Source organism: Sprattus sprattus, assembly GCF_963457725.1.
Source record: "Sprattus sprattus genome assembly, chromosome: 8".
Taxonomy (NCBI): domain Eukaryota; kingdom Metazoa; phylum Chordata; class Actinopteri; order Clupeiformes; family Clupeidae; genus Sprattus; species Sprattus sprattus.
The window spans coordinates 14,431,913-14,447,493 of NC_137927.1; the positions used below are offsets into that span (position 1 = coordinate 14,431,913).

The window sequence follows — 15,581 nt, forward strand, 5'->3', positions numbered from 1 at the left end:
TTATGAGGGTGTTAAAGGTTATTTCCTTGAATTGCACTGGCAGCTGCCGGGGCAATGCTAGCAGCCAAAAAGCACATCCTGTGTCTTACTCATCGCTCTCTATGGGGGTAAGCCTGCCTGCTCAAGCCAACCAGCCCCTCATTATATGACAGTGTGTGTGGGTCTGTGCATGTGTGTGTGTGTGTGTGTGTGTGTGTGTGTGTGTGTGTGTGTGTGTGTGTGTGTGTGTGTGTGTGTGTGTGTGTGTGTGATGACGACTGTCCTGGTTCTGGTTGTGATAACCTCCCCGGGGTGCTCAGAGTTCAGCCAGGCCAGGCTCGTCTGCTTGTTTCTCAGCTGCTGCTGCTGCTGCTGATGCTGCTGCTGCTGCTGCTGTTGCTGGGCCTCAGAGGAACTGATCCTGAACCAGTGACTGGGCCCTGGGCGGAGGGGCCTGGGGAGAGAAAGGCCCAGTGACCTGTGCTTGTGGCAAGGGCAAGGCATTGTGCTGGGGCAGGTTTGCAGCACAGAGGTGGAAAAGGAGGCCAGTGCAGGACCCTGTGAGGCAAATGAAGGGTATGAAAAATAGGAAGAAGGGTGAAAGGATGGATGGATGGAAGCAAGGAAGGAAAGAACTTGGAAGGGGTGGAGGGAGGGAGAGAATCGAAATAAGGACAGTGGGGAGAGAAAGAAGAGTGAGGAAAGAGAGTACAAGAGATGGATTAGTAGGGAGAGAGATTAGCAGCGGAGATGGCAGGGAGAGAGGTACGTGGGAGGCCAAGATAAGTGTGAGAGGAGGAGGAAAAATTGAAGGGGAAGATACGGTGAGAGGAAGATGGATGTTTAGGTTGAGAGAAAGAACGATAGAGAGAGAGAGGACGAGTGAGGATGGTGAGGAGGAGAGAAATATGTACAGGCTCCTTACAGCAGCACCTTATTTCGGGGAGTGATATGTCAGCCTTTGTCAGTGCACTCGGCTGGCCAGCCTGCAGCTGTAGAGGGGGATCTCTCCGGGCCTCGGTTTACAGCTCCACAGTCACAGACACTCACACTCTCCACAGTCACCCAAAAAGGGTTAGCGCTCGCTTGAAACAAAAGCTGCACTGTGCTCACCATATACTGTACAACAGTAGCTGAGTTGGTTCAGTGTTGCGGTAGAACACGTGCAGAGTTTGTAAACACAGCCGGGACCCCCTCAGGCCACATTCCGAAGGAAATCAATCTGCTTTGAAGAACAACTAGGCTTAGCTCTCTTCGGGGCGCGTATTGGATTTGGAGACGTACTGTATTACAGGTCAAGCGGAGTAAAGCAAAACCGTTCAGCTACACACTGTTAGCACATCCCCCCTTCCCCTTCAGGGATCACACCCCGGCAGCCTGCAATGTCATTGCACCTGAGGTAGCCGTGCTTATTCTTGCCCGGGATGCTGTCTCCGCGGTGTGATTATGTGCTCGTGTCATCTGGACCTGAAGGCAGAGCTTGCCGCCGCAAGCTGCTGTTCCCAAACCACCCACCTTCTTCTCAAAATGGAGTCCAGGCTTGCTTGTTATCAGCAGTCTACTGCTTCATTTCACATAGCAGGGTGGCTCGTACAGCCTCCACAGACACACACAGACACATTATCACAAACACAATTACACACACATGCACTAACACGCTGCACATGTGTTATATGTACAGTACACTGCTGTTTTCCATTCTGCTGCCCATTGTTAATGGAGAGTATTACCTCCTTGTGCTCACACTTCACATACTTCTAGCCTACCAGTTTCACAGACCCATATTCTGATAAAATATCTTTTCTCTGCCTGAAGGGAACATCACCAAAAACCCAATTTGAGAGCTGTGTGGGATGGATGGGGGTTATCATTTTTGGGGAAGGGTATGGTGGACCTCCTAGTGGGGAGAGTGAGGGGTTCTCTGATGAGATTTCAAAAGAGGTTTGAGACCAGTAAGGCTGGTTTGCCATATTACTCAGTGTTAGTTATTGAAAGGAATGATACAAAGGCTGCCAAAAGTATCTGAGTTCTTTTATTCTCACCTCTTCCCACCCATTTTGTAACAGAAACACGTAATATAAAATAAATGAAGGACCAGGTGCGCCGGTGGTGGACATGATTGAGGGGAGTACATGTAAACTTCAGCACTTACGTACACCACATTCCAAGCTGTCTTTCGGACCCATGTTCAGCCGTGACCCATAAATTGTAATCACTTGTTCACATTGATTCCTCATTCGCTGCCTTCCCCGTTTGCCTCTCTCGTATTGACTGTTAAGCGTATCCCCTGTCCGAGGTGTCAGCAGCATTTATGAATACCCAGGCTCTTACTAATGGGCCCTTTATGTATGCATAGGTGCCAGTCAGTCTCTTGGGCTTAATTAAAATGGGAGCAGTCTGCAAACCAAACGGCACGCAGCCATATTGATGCAGACGGTGCGGTGATGAAAGACCCTGTCTGCCGAGGTCGAAGGTTACGGGGCTAAGGGAGGAGCACAGAGCAGAGTGCAGTGTGGGACATGACCTGAGCACTCCTACCCTACCCATGTCAGGGCAGAGCATGGATGCCTCTGCAGTCACACACCTCGCAGGGTGGACCGTGCTAATTGGATCCCAGAGTTGAGCCGGTGGGTCGATGGGTCCTGTCAAAAGAGCCTTGGAGTGATTAGCTCTGTCATTGTGTATTCCCCTCTCTCATCTGCCCTTGGACTGCTGATGATGGTGCCGTCCTGGTCTGACATGTTTTGCTATTCTTGGTCCTCTCTTCATCTCCCTCTACTGTCAGAGAGGCGGACAGACCTGGTCTCATTACTGTGAGAGTAGGCACTGAAGTGTGTTCTTGCTTTAGAAACCTGCTGCCTCAGCTGCATTAGGGTTTATGTGTTGGAGCCGGTTAACCAACTGCTTGAAAGTTCATTCATAAGTGAAGATGCGAGAGAGTATCCATGAAGGATAATGCAGATACACATTTATGTGGGATTAGTTGTCTTTGCTTTTGCTTGTCTTTTTATGTTTTTGTCCTTTCAAATATTAACATTAAAGATCACATGCCTTACTTTCTTAAACATCAACATGTGTTTTACATCACATTTGACCTCTATACCATATGCATGAGTTTTTTTTAAAGTAACTGTACAATAGCTAATTATATGATTCATATGAGCACTCCCAGATCTGTGAAGGTAGAACGAATTCTTGGCATCTCACCTTGTGGTGTGATAAACATTTACAATATCATTTCTGCTTTCTCCGTCTCTTCATGCCATCTGTTCTTGGTGTGGGTATGATAATGAGCTTTAGGCACACATGTCCTTGTGTTGCCCAGTCTGATAAAAATGTTCACGTAGTGTACAAGTTCAAAAAATATGACAAAAGTGTAAGATATGAGATGAATGTTAACATGGCTTGTACTACATACCCAGTAACTCTAACCTCTTTATTTCTAGAGCTGAAAAAAAAAATGTGCAAACCTCAACCTCAGTGCTGTGTGTGCTAGTCCGCAAAGATCCTCATTACTCACTCAGCCATTGGGTAACTGTTATTTTATATCTGGTAATGAGAATATGCTGTGAGGGGTTAAGAGTGTATTTTTTTCAAATTCTCACCTTTTCTCACATCCTATGAGATTGTGAGGGTGGAAAACAGAGGGCTAAATGTGCTACTCAAACAGCAGTTCCTGCAGGAAGGTTGACCCTGTAATGGCCTTCTGATCTTGGATGCTAAGTTTCTGTCTGAGTGGGAGGAAGGATTTCTCCAGACTCTAACACTGGTCTTCACCTTTTTTTGCGGAGGAGACTGAGATAAGAGCTAAAGTGAGGAATGTGGAGGTGATGCGATTCTCCTCAAACTCCTGCAGGCTGATGCCACTGTATATGCTTCATGCACATAGAGACTTGAGCTTCTACAAGAACTACTTCTAAGACAGACTATGGATTCCTTTTGCTTTATAGACTGATGAGCACGCTAGATTGACACTTGATCAAAATATGTTTAACATTACATTGCAAGGTGTTATTTCTGCATCTCTGTGTCAGGTTTCTTTTTTTAAGAGAATGGACCTTATGGTTAGTGCTAACACATGACCTTACTCTGTAATCTGTATCAAAGTTTGTGTGTGCGTGCGTGCGTGCGTACGTGCGTGCGTGCGTGCGTGCGTGCGTGCGTGCGTGTGTGTGTGTGTGTGTGTGTGTGTGTATGTGTGTGTGTGTGTGTGTGTGTGTGTGCATGTGTGTGCGCTCATGTCTGTGTGATCCTGTGTCAGAGGGAGTGCCATAGACCTAAAATGCATTTTGATTTTCACTTCTAAGAGATGAATGTGATGCCAAGCATCTAAGACAGGGAGGAAATCACAGTGGGTCTGAGCTGTACTTGCCACATCCTGTCCTGTTCTGTGTTGTCTTGTCTCCAGCTAAAAATGCCTCACACCTCAAGAGAAGTAATTGGGGCCAGTAAGGGTTTATTTTTAGTTGCCTTTTTTATCAAAACCAAAGTTGTTTCCAGAAAAAAAGCAGAAAAAGAGAAGTTAAGTCTGACTCCAAGCTATTGTGTTTCTCCACCTCTCTTTCTCTACTGCAGGGAGTCATGTTTATTTCATTAGGCAAGTTCTTCTCTCTCTCTCTCTCTCTCTCTCTCTCTATTTCTCTCTCTCTCTTCTCGTGAGATGCATGTCGCGTTCAGTGGCTGTCTCTTCCTGCCACTCCTCAGTGGCGGCAGCTATCACGCCTGCTTTTAAGTCTCCTCCCACCTCTCCTGTTCCAGTCCTCTGCCTGTCAGTGGCTTCCTGTATTTCCTCCACCGTCTTGCTTTCATGGTCAGCCCACATCTCTCTCTTCAACGCACATCCACATTGCTGCATCCACTCCATGTCTGTCTCCCCTACCCACCACACTACACCACCACCACCACCACCACCACCCCTCAGAGCAGACAGAAACAGAGACAGAAAGAGAGAAAGAGAAAAAGAGAGGGAGAGAGAGGGATGGAAGAAGGAGAAAGATATCCTTTAATCCATCTCTTCATGTCCTTCCTTTCTCTCTCTCACCCCCACAGCACACATCCCAAGCAAGCTGTCACCCATCTAGGGCCTGTCACATCAGTAGAGGATGGGCCTTTCATACACCGTGCCGGATACCCTCTGCTTCTCCATTTCCTCATACCTGTAATCAGAGCAGGGACGTCTGCCGGAAAAAGTGTGTTGCAGATGACAAAATGTTGACGGCGCAGTCTAGTCAGTTATTGTCCCACGAGGGACCTTCTGTGGAATGGGGATATTGAATTGTGATGTTTTCTGCATATGGAAACAAAGAATAGTCAACTGCAAAAAGACTTGATGCAAAAATGAGATGCAGAAATGCTGTCGTTGTTGCTCGAAGAATATTTGCAGAAATGCTTCCTGGAAACTTGCCATTCAGTGCTTACAACCCCAGTGTTCTACTCCATGTAATGACCATGCACATTAAGGGTAAAAGGTTGTAATCAAAATAATTGAACAATTGCTCTTCTTTTCACAGAATTCTGTGTTGGATGACGTGTCAGCCAGCAACAAGGAGACGGAGGCGGGTCATATAAAGTCGGCAGTGGGGGAAGTGCCAGAGTCATGCCCTGCCCCTGCGTCTGACCCCAGGGACGGAGCGGCCACTTCACACCCCGTTGCCCAGGAGACCGAGCGAACTGACTGCCCATCTTCAAGTGAGTCCCCTGGCTGTCACGCCCCGTGGGCCTGAGTGTTTTTTGTCTCAGTCGCTCTCATTGTGTGAGTCGTCTCTTTGCCCATCGTTCCTGTTTTCATCCCGTTTCACATGAGTGGCATCATTGCATCAAAGAGACGCCGTAATTGAGTTTACATTTTCAAAGCCAGCAACCTATCTTTTTAAAACGCTCTCACATGGTGGGAAATCATTCAACTATTTGTTAGAGGCTTTTGCAGGCGAAAATGTCCCAGGGTAGCCAGATAGCTAATGTATAAGCAAAGATGGAAGGGGATTTTCGAACTGCAAGTCCCTTGCTCTAGTTCCATAAGCATTTGCTTATTTTAAAATTTGTTTGTTTACTTCACACAAGCTATTTCCCCATGCATGCTTTCGCAGTGAGAACAGGGTTTACATGCCTCTCCTTTTTCATCTCAGCCACTGCTTTTTCCTGGTACTCAGGTGCAGGTAGGTGGTGCTGACGTTGCCAAGGTCAAGGGGTTTGGTTTCCTTGTGTGCACAACACCACGTGATGAATCTCTCACTTAGGTCATGAGCGCGTTTCTCTGCCTCGAGGCTCTTTCTAAATGGTGAGATGTAAATGTTATGGAAATGATACGGCTGGATGTTCTGCAGAGGCATTGCTTCTCCCTTGATCCTTCCCCTGGCTTAGTGCCCAGTGCCCTGACTAAACCCACACACACACACACACACACACACACACACACACACACACACACACACACACACACACACCACCGGCCTCTAGGCGTGATGAATAACACAGGCCGACATCCCCCAACCCCTTTATTTAACCCCTCTTCCTGTTCTCAGCCACACTCTCTGGCACGACTTAACATGGGGCATCGGGCTCAGAATGACCTTCACTGTTAATCACTATTAATACAAATTAGGCCCTCAAAGGCTAACTCTGAGTGTGAGGCTTTTCATGTCTGGTTAAATGAGGAGAATGGGTGAACAATTTGGTGCATGTCAATGTCATGTAAATGAAGACCGCGACCCCAGAGGGCGATGCACAGTGCATCATCTGTTCAGGATGGGGATCCCCAGTTTTAGGTTACAACGCTTTCAGCTTGGAATTCAATCCCACTCACCAAACAGTAAATCACAGGTGCTTTCCGATTTCAGAGTATTATGACCCTCTCAGCTCTTTGGACCATGTACTGTCTGTCTCACTGCCCTCTTGTTCCAGTATTCATCACTAGCATGAATACATAGCATCACAGCGGCTATTTCCCAGCAAACGTTGTAGAGGTGTGGGCCCATTTTGAATAATCATCGCATTTCGGACGAGCTTGCTGCTGTTTTAATTCATGCCGACGCATTCCCTTGGCCCGTGTTTGTCACACTCGATAAGAGGGGCTTTATCTGGCTGCCAGACGTGGCCGACGCGCTCGTGGCGCTGATGAGATCGCCTGTATAGTGCCTGACAGCTCCGTCGAGGTTTAAAATATTCAACATAAAATAAGTAAAACCTATTCCTCTGAAGAGTTGAGTGTCTTGGTGGAATGTGATGTAGAGAGAATGTGAGAGGATAGCCCATCATTTTGACCAGTCATTCTGAGTTATAGTTAGCATCCCCTGGCTATTCATAGAGTATTCCCACACGCTCCTACTAAAACAGAAAGCGACCGGAGGAGTCAGACTGTCAGATTGTATTTACTGTAGTCATCATTTACATGCCGGATATAGCATTAAGGTGTAATGGCTGTCTGCTGGGAATCAGTAATGATGGGCCTGTTCAGCTCTGGATTGGGGAAGTTTGCAAACATGCAATGCTTTGGCTCAACTATTAGTCTGCCTACAGGACACTACTGACTGTACATGCTGACATTTTGCTGACACTGGCTGATAATCCTGACACCATTCTAAATGTGACACAAACTGTTTTGGAGAATAGGATGGTTGACAGGCATGTCATACGTGTTCTATACGCGTCATACATATGTCTCCCTGAAGCCCTGTAAACCTCCTACACAGACACAGTGAGTTCATCTTATATGCTGGAAGTGCTGCTGACAGACAAACTGGAATAGGAGAGAGAGAGAGAGAGAGAGGGAGAAAGGGATAGAGAGAGACAAAAAGAGTGAGAGAGAGAGAGAAAGAAAATGATAGAGAGAGAGAGAGAGAGTGGAAGAGCCAGTGTCTGCCCAGGAGCTGAACAACGGTGGCCAGGTTCGGTCGCTGCTACGCATTTATGTGGAAAGTGCTCCTGTCTCCTCTCATCACCACTCAGGCACTCAGCCTCCCACTGCACCGCTCTTCTCCTCCCTCTGTCTCCCTCTCTCTTTCCCTCTCTCCTTCCCTCTCTCCTCTGTCTGCCGCTCCTCTTATCTGTCTTTCTCTTTCCCTCTATCTGTACTTGGTCTCTCTCTTGCTCTCTCTCTCATTCTCGCTTCATTTCCCTCTCTCCATCCATCTCTCTATCTTCCTCTCCCACTCCCTGTCTCTGTCTATCTCTCTCTCCGCTTGATGAGGCTGGCTGATGACACCCTGATGCGCTGCAGTTTTGCCCGGAGCACCCTCCCCACCGAACAGCTCAAACTTACCCACCACCCCCACATGTTGTAGGGGGGCCTCACGGCAGCAAACTGCACCCAGCATGCCCCCTCATCACCCCGGCTCTGCCACCCTGGCTGCCTGCTGTAGGGAAGGATCAGTAGTGCTCCGCGGAGGAGGAGACCTCCAGTGGTGGGTGTCTCAGGGTTGTGTCCTCCATCTTATACAACCACTCTTATGTGTCTGCTCTCCTCACACGGCAAGACGAGAGCAGTGGCATGCCTTATTTAAGACGGAAGCGTAGAGTGTGTGCCACAGTGCTTTAGATTATACATGTTTCGGTCAATTTCCCTGCCAGGTGCGTGTGAGGTGTGTGTGTAAATGCAGTGCCTTATCATAGGATAACAGCTCTCTCTCTTTCTCTCTCTCTCTCTCTCTCTCTCTCTCTCTCTCTCTCTCTCTGTAATTTCTCCTTTCTGTCTCTGTTTATTGTATTGTAATTATGGCTTCGGTATGGGGTGTTTTGAGGATATACAATTATAGGCAAAAGTTGGGGCATCCCTGAGGAAAACTGAAGGGTGAAAATAAGTAAATATAACCCCTGCAGCAAAAGAAGAATTGAAAAAGATGATTTCTTCAAATATTACTTTTTATTTTATGAAAAATTATTCCAGAAGCTGAGGAATTCTCTGACTCCTCAAATGTTGTGGCAACACTCAACACTCAACGCTCAACAAAGATAGGCTCCTCTGAGCAACTAACAGAGCATCTGAATGAACCTGAATCTGATGCCCACAAAGCAGCAGATGGTAAGAAAAAGATACAAAAGCATTTTAATCTTGCACTTCCCAATGACTGTAATGTTGTCAAGAAATGGCTGTTTTAGGTAATTGTGGAGGTCAAGATGAGATCTTGAGGACCAAGGACACTTTCAAATAAAACTGCATCTCTCTTACAACTTAAAATACCTGCAGGAAGATTGATCTGATACATGTGTGGTGGTGCACCATTCCACTGTGCAGTGCTGCTTTCATAAACATCAACACACTTCTAAGTAGAACAGCCATCAGAGGGAGACGTTACCAACGACCTAATCATGAATGGTAATTCATTAAGTATGAAGCAAATCTAAATAGTCCAGAGTCGTTTCGGAAATAAGTGCCATGAACAGATGAAGTTAACAATTGTGTTATTTGGCCACCAGAGGTGAAAAGGGGAGCAAAAAGGAGCTGCATTTGAGAAATGCAAACAGTATATTTTGGAATGTCCTGCAGTCCCCATATTTAGGTATGATTAAAAATGTGTTGGTAAATCTTAAACATGACCCCCTAAATGTATCTCAGAGCTTGAAAACCATCTGGAAGAAAGAGACTTTTAGCTGTCTACAAAAGTAATTGTGAAGCTGCCAAAGGAGCATTACTAAGTGCTGAACATTTGCACAGGCCACGTTTACTGTTCAATTTAATAACCTAAGTAGTAACACATCATTAGAAAGTGAAAGTTTCTTCGCTGCAGAGGTTCCATTTACTTCTTTCACTTTAAAAATGAACAAAATCTGTCGTTTCCACAGGGGTGCTCAAACCCATCCATACAAGCGTATCTCCCTTTCTCCGGTGCAGGGGGTTAAATGGCGTGGCTGATACTGCTACCAGCGCACTGGCTGCACTGAGCTTTGTTTAAACATGCATAACCAACAAAGCGATGCTCCAGCGACGGACACATCCCTGTTTGTTTTGTAATGCAGTAGAGCTCCTGGGAAGAAGGGTCTCTATTTCACACCAGTGTCTCCTGTTACAGTGTGTACAATATAGCTTACCGGTGTAACCACGCGCTTGGGTGTGTGAGTGGCTCTGCATGCGTGCTACTATGCTCGTTTGACTGTGTGAATGTATGCGTCTGTCAATTTGTACACATACGTGTGAACAGACATGCATTCACATGTGAGTGTGTGTGTGTGTGTGTGTGTGTGTGTGTGTGTGTGTGTGTGTGCACGCGTGCATGCACATGTGCGTGTATGTGTGACAGTGGCACAGTTGTCAGCATATGTCGAAGGCTGAGTGTGTGTGTGTGGGTGTGGGTGTGTGTGTGTGTGTGTGTGTGTGTGTGTGTGTGTGTGTGTGTGTGTGTGTGAGTGAGTGAGTGAGTGCCCACTCAAGGGGCTTAATGACAGCCCTGTCAGAAGTGCTACTCTTAAGGGCTAATGCACTGTCACTTCAGTGCTGGGAGTCTGTTTGATGGCTCTAACTCAGAGGGGCTGCAATGACTGAGGCAGTGGGCCAGGCTGAGGCTGAGGCATGGCACAGGATGAGCAGTGACAGCCCAAACCAGGCCGAGACACTGCACAACTGCGTAGAAAGGTCTGCTGAAATAGGTTTCTTTAGTTTTATTATAGGGCACAGAACGAGTTCAGAAAGTGCCTTTGACTTTGTTTTTGTGACTGAGAATGAATTGGTTATTGGAGTCATCTAGGGAAGACAGGGGCCTGCAGGTTCACCAGAGGGCATAGGTTGATCGAATGCTATTACGACAATTTGTATGCAATCCACACCTTTGAGGCCATTGGGAAAGACATCTTGGCGCATACCTGGCGCATCAGGTGTGTGGAAAATCAGGTTTTTCTGAGTTTTTTTCTCACTTCGGCTCCCAGAACTTGAAAGAGCTGCTTCCCATCCCTTCCCTTCCCTTCCCTTGCCATCTGTCTATCTGATGGAGGAACCATGAAACTGGGCTGGGCTGCTCCCTTCCTGCCACTCCACTGCCCCCCCCCCCCGCCACCCTTCACCAGATGGGGAGGGCTGATAGGCCGTGCGCGATAGTGCAGTGGAGTCACGAGAGGCTCCGGCCTGCATGAAGACGAGGGCCATTACTCAGCAGAGAGCTGTGCTTTTTCACGCGGCTGTGTCTACAAACAGGAAGCAGTAAGGCAGGTGGTCACAGCTGCGGTTTAACAGACAGCGCATTACATCTGCTGTTTGAGCTGCGGTGCAACGAGAGAGAAAGGTGGGGAGAGAGAAGAGAGTGTATGAACCAGCTTGAAAGAAAGACAGACAGACAGACAGACAGAGAAAGGGGGGAGGGGGGCTGAAGGAAGTCTTTGCTACTGTCTGCTGTTGTCACACTGCATGGACACAGGACTTTGGACGGGGGGGGGGGGGGGGAGGGGATCCAGCTGAGCTGCAGACTGGTGGAGCCACATGAAGAATGAAAAAAAAAGACTGCCATTCCTCCTTCTAAAAGAGGAACCGGTCGAAGAAAGGAGCTCACAATAACGGAAAAATAATCCCAGCCAAGATAGAGCGCAGGTTTCCCACAGTCCCCCACAACACAGGAAGTCACCAGCAGAGGCGGGGGGGGGGGGCGTTGGTGGGGGTTAAGTGTGTCTGAAATCTGACTGACCACAGCCAGCCTTGCCAACCAACTGGGGTACACAAAGCCTTCGCCTCTGGAGCCTCTAGAAAGACTTCACACACAGCTCAAGTCACAGAGAGAGTGAGAGAGAGAGAGAGAGAGAGAGAGAGAGAGAAAGAATGAGAGCGAGAAGGAGAGAGTGACTGAGAATGACTGATGCCAAGAGAGATAGGCATTTTAGCCAGCTTTTGGAGCACACACACACACAAAAACATACACACATACACCCTGAAGTTCCCACCAGAGTCAACTCTAGAGTCAGAGCATCTACAGCAGTGTTCAGTTACAGTGAAGCCCGTGGGTCAGACGAGAGCACTGAGAGGAACACGACCCTTGAACCCACCGGAGACCAAGCCAAGCATTGGGACATACAGAGTGGGCTGGAGGGGAAGAGGTGCCAGAAAGCGATGGACAGCCAGAGAGGGGAGGAGGCCAGGACTAGACTGCTTCGTGGTAAGAGAGAACATGTCTGACTCCTTTATCAGGAGAGGTCTACATGGTTCACAGTCATGAGCCTCTCCTCTGTGAGAGCATATGTGTGAGGCTACCGAGTATCTTTGGAAATCTACAGAGCTTGGCAGATGTGAGGGGAATTTGTTTGTGAAATATGTCTGTGTTGCCTTTTGACTCTGTGGGGGTGGGGGGGGTTCAAGGCCACTGCTGATGGCGTGCGACCATGTTCCCAAAGCCTCACACCCATGTGTTTGCTGATTGTCAAGTGCTTCATCTAACACATACTCAGCAGCCCCAACCTCCCCAAAGAGCCTGATTATAGCCTCTGGTTTGTGCTGTGGTTAGGAGAGGGGGCGTCGGGGTGGGGTCGAAGAGGGGAAGAGGGGGTGGCCGGCGCCTTGCAAGATGCCGTGTTGCCAGAGATTCATCTTTATAGACCTCATGCTGAGGGGTGGGTGAAATAGAGGGGCAAGGAGTTGGACGGGGATTAAATGCAGCAGTGTTTGGCAACCGCCGGAGGCTCTGTTTTCTCAGGCGTCTGGTCCGGAGCCTGGATCTCTGAGCTGTCTGAGCTGATGGTTCAAACACCACTCTCCGCACTGACTCTGGTTTGGCTGCCTGTGTAGTGGTGTGTGTGTGTGTGTGTTTGTGTGTGTGTGTGTGTGTGTGTGTGTGTGTGTGTGTGTGTAGGGGGGGGGGGGGGAGAGAGGTGTTTCTTTGTGTTACAGTAGATTCCTGGATTCCTGAAGGTCATTAGTGAAGGGGTTTTAACGATCAGAGCGAGCGGAGCACCTCTTTAGGGCCATGGAAAACAATAGGAGCCGGTTCTGTGGATTGGCATTGCACACAGCCATTGTCTGGGAGGGAGGGAGAGAGGACGGTAGCGGTGGTGGTGGTGGGGTTAGCGCCGGTAATAAAGCTTGTTAAATTGGGTGGCTGTTTTCCTGCCCTCTCATTTTGAACTCATCCAGACCCGCTCTGAGAACTGCACATATACACACAGGAGTGTACACACACACACACACACACACACACACACACACACACACACACACACACATACAGTACACACACACACACATACACACACACACAGTATAAACACTCTCATTCACACCAGTGGAGTGCTCATTGAGGAGCATTGTTCAGAGGTGGAGTGCATAATCCAATGCTATTTGATTGAACTCACACAAACACCCTGTAGATGTTTAGGTATGGGCTGTAGAAGTGCATGGGCTGAGCAGATTTATGACCCACATGTGCCTATGCGGTGTATGTTAGCGCACAATGTAGAGGTATTACTGGAATGACTGTTTACTACTTTACTGACCGGCTGTTGTTCTCTCCAGGGATCTTCTGGGTAAAACAACTTGTGGGCTTTCCCTCTCAAGAAGGGAGAGAGAGGAAGGAAGGACATAAAGAGATGGATGAAAGGATGTCTTTCTCCCTCTTCCATCCCTCTCTCTCTCTCTCTCTCTCTCTCTCTCTCTCTTTCCCTCAGCAGCAGAGGTGACAGGAGGGTTGCCCAGCTGCAAGTGACAGTGACAGGCTAGCGGCTGCATCAGAGAAAGAGAGCAGATGGCTGTGTGTGTGTGTGTGTATGTGTGTGTCTGAGTGTGTGTCTGTGTGTGTCTGTGTGTGTCTGTGTGTGTGCCTGTGTGTGTGTGTGTGTGTGCACATGTTTCCTTTTTGTGTACGTGTGCCACATGCACATTTTGTGTGGGTGTGTGTGTGCATTTACTGTATACTGTATGTATGTTTCTTTTGCTCTGTATGGGTGTATGTATTTGCTTCCTCTTATTATGTGTGTGTGTGTGTGTGTGTGTGTGTGTGTGTGTCCGGTGTGTGTGTGTGTGTGTGTGTGTGTGTATGAGTGGGTTGGGTGCACGCACGATTAAAATGCCACTGAAGACCCGAGCATTCTCTCAGAGTCTCTTGGCAGTGCCAGGCCTGGCAGGGTGCCATTTCACTGCCCTTCTTTTCCCTCCACACTGACTGCCTCCACTCCAGGCTTAGCCCAAGCATGAAAAAGAGACAGAGATGTGGAGAGAGAGAGAGAGAGAGAGAGAGAGAGAGAGAGAGAGAGAGTAGAGGAGTGGTACAGCCAGGATGTGACAGGGAGGGAGCAAAGAGAGAAGGAAAGAGAGAGAGATAGAGAGATAGTGGGGGTGAGGGCTACAGCAAAATAGTAACAGCTAAAGAGAGAGAGAGAGAGGGAGAGAGAGAATGGAGAGACAGAGGGAGAAGGAGAAAGAGTGGGGGGAGATTTGGAGTGTTTTTGTGGTTAAAAGTCTGTTGAGTGGTGTGCTATGGCCTTGGGGCAGTGGGAATTAGGCAGGAGACAGTGGCTTGGGCCAGGAGCCAGCTCTATTAGTCTCTCATGGGGTGGGCAGGAGGTTATGCCCCTGCCTCCCTGTGGATGGAAAGAGAAGGGAGGAGTGTGTGTTTGTGTGTGTGCGCATGAAATAATATATTTTTGTGTTTTTATGTGCTCATATATCTGCATCGCCCCCTCTCTTTCTATCTGTGTGTGAGTGTGTGTGTGTGTGTGTGTGTGTGTGTGTGTGTGTGTGTGTGTGTGTGTTTAGGTGATAGCGTGCGTCACCTACCACATCACAAACAGCCACGGTTCCGAACAGGGTTTCATCTAAGTGGATCCAAGCACTGTGGATTGAAGGATGGATCGAGTTTCCCTGCTGTTTCTCTTCAGCCGAGGAGCTTGGGAACACAAACATGTCGTGTCGAGACCCATAATAGATATGTGTGCTCTCCTCCGGCTCGTGCTATATCACCACGGTCAATCTCTGCAACCATGGCGACCCAGGCAATCACCAGTACAGAGCAGTCTCCGTGTCTCTGTAACCCCCCCCCCCCCCCCCCCCCCCCCCCCGACACACACACACACACACCAGCCCCCCTGCCTTGCCCAAGGAGACTTCCATCTGGCTTTGATCGTTTAAACCTCCACCTTAGATAAAAGATAAGTGCTATCGCAGAGATTACTTCGATGTGGGGAGCAGATTTCCTCCTCCGTTAGGTTTTTTTGTGTGGTTAAATTGATTGTGTTCTTTAGGTTTGTGGTTTTCTGTCTGCAGCCAAAAGTTCCTGTGGAATTGGCGTCACGTTGATCGGCCATTTTGGCAGTGTTCACGAGAGAGCATGTTTTTCAAACGCGAAACAGCCCATAATTACAGGGCCGTATGTTGGCATGCTGGGGGCATGCTCTTACTGTGGTCTTAATAAACACTGGCTGTTTCTTTTACGCTCTCTGTTGTTGTTGTTGCTGGGCAAGCATCCACTTTATCTCCTCATTCTTTCTCTTCTTATCCTTTTTGAGCACATAAAACAACCACACACACACACACACACACACACACACACACACACACACACACACACACACACACAGGCTTACACTGGGGATATGAGTCATGTAGTGTGTGTGTGTGTGTGTGTGTGTGTGTGTGTGTGTGTGTGTGTGTGTGTGTGTGTGTGTGTGTGTGTGAGTGTGTGAGTGTGTGTGTGTAGGTATTT

The 15,581-nt window shown here is 48.2% G+C and overlaps 1 protein-coding gene across 1 annotated transcript in view; it reads left to right on the forward strand.

The window, feature by feature from the left end:
• Positions 1 to 5,539: 5,539 nt before the first annotated feature.
• The window catches only part of gse1b (Gse1 coiled-coil protein b), a 172,331-nt gene continuing 162,289 nt past the window's right edge, over positions 5,540 to 15,581 (forward strand). The window contains exon 1 of the mRNA XM_080843156.1: positions 5,540 to 5,667. The gene's annotated coding sequence lies outside the window, so the exon portion shown is untranslated. The remainder of the gene's footprint in view (positions 5,668 to 15,581) is intronic.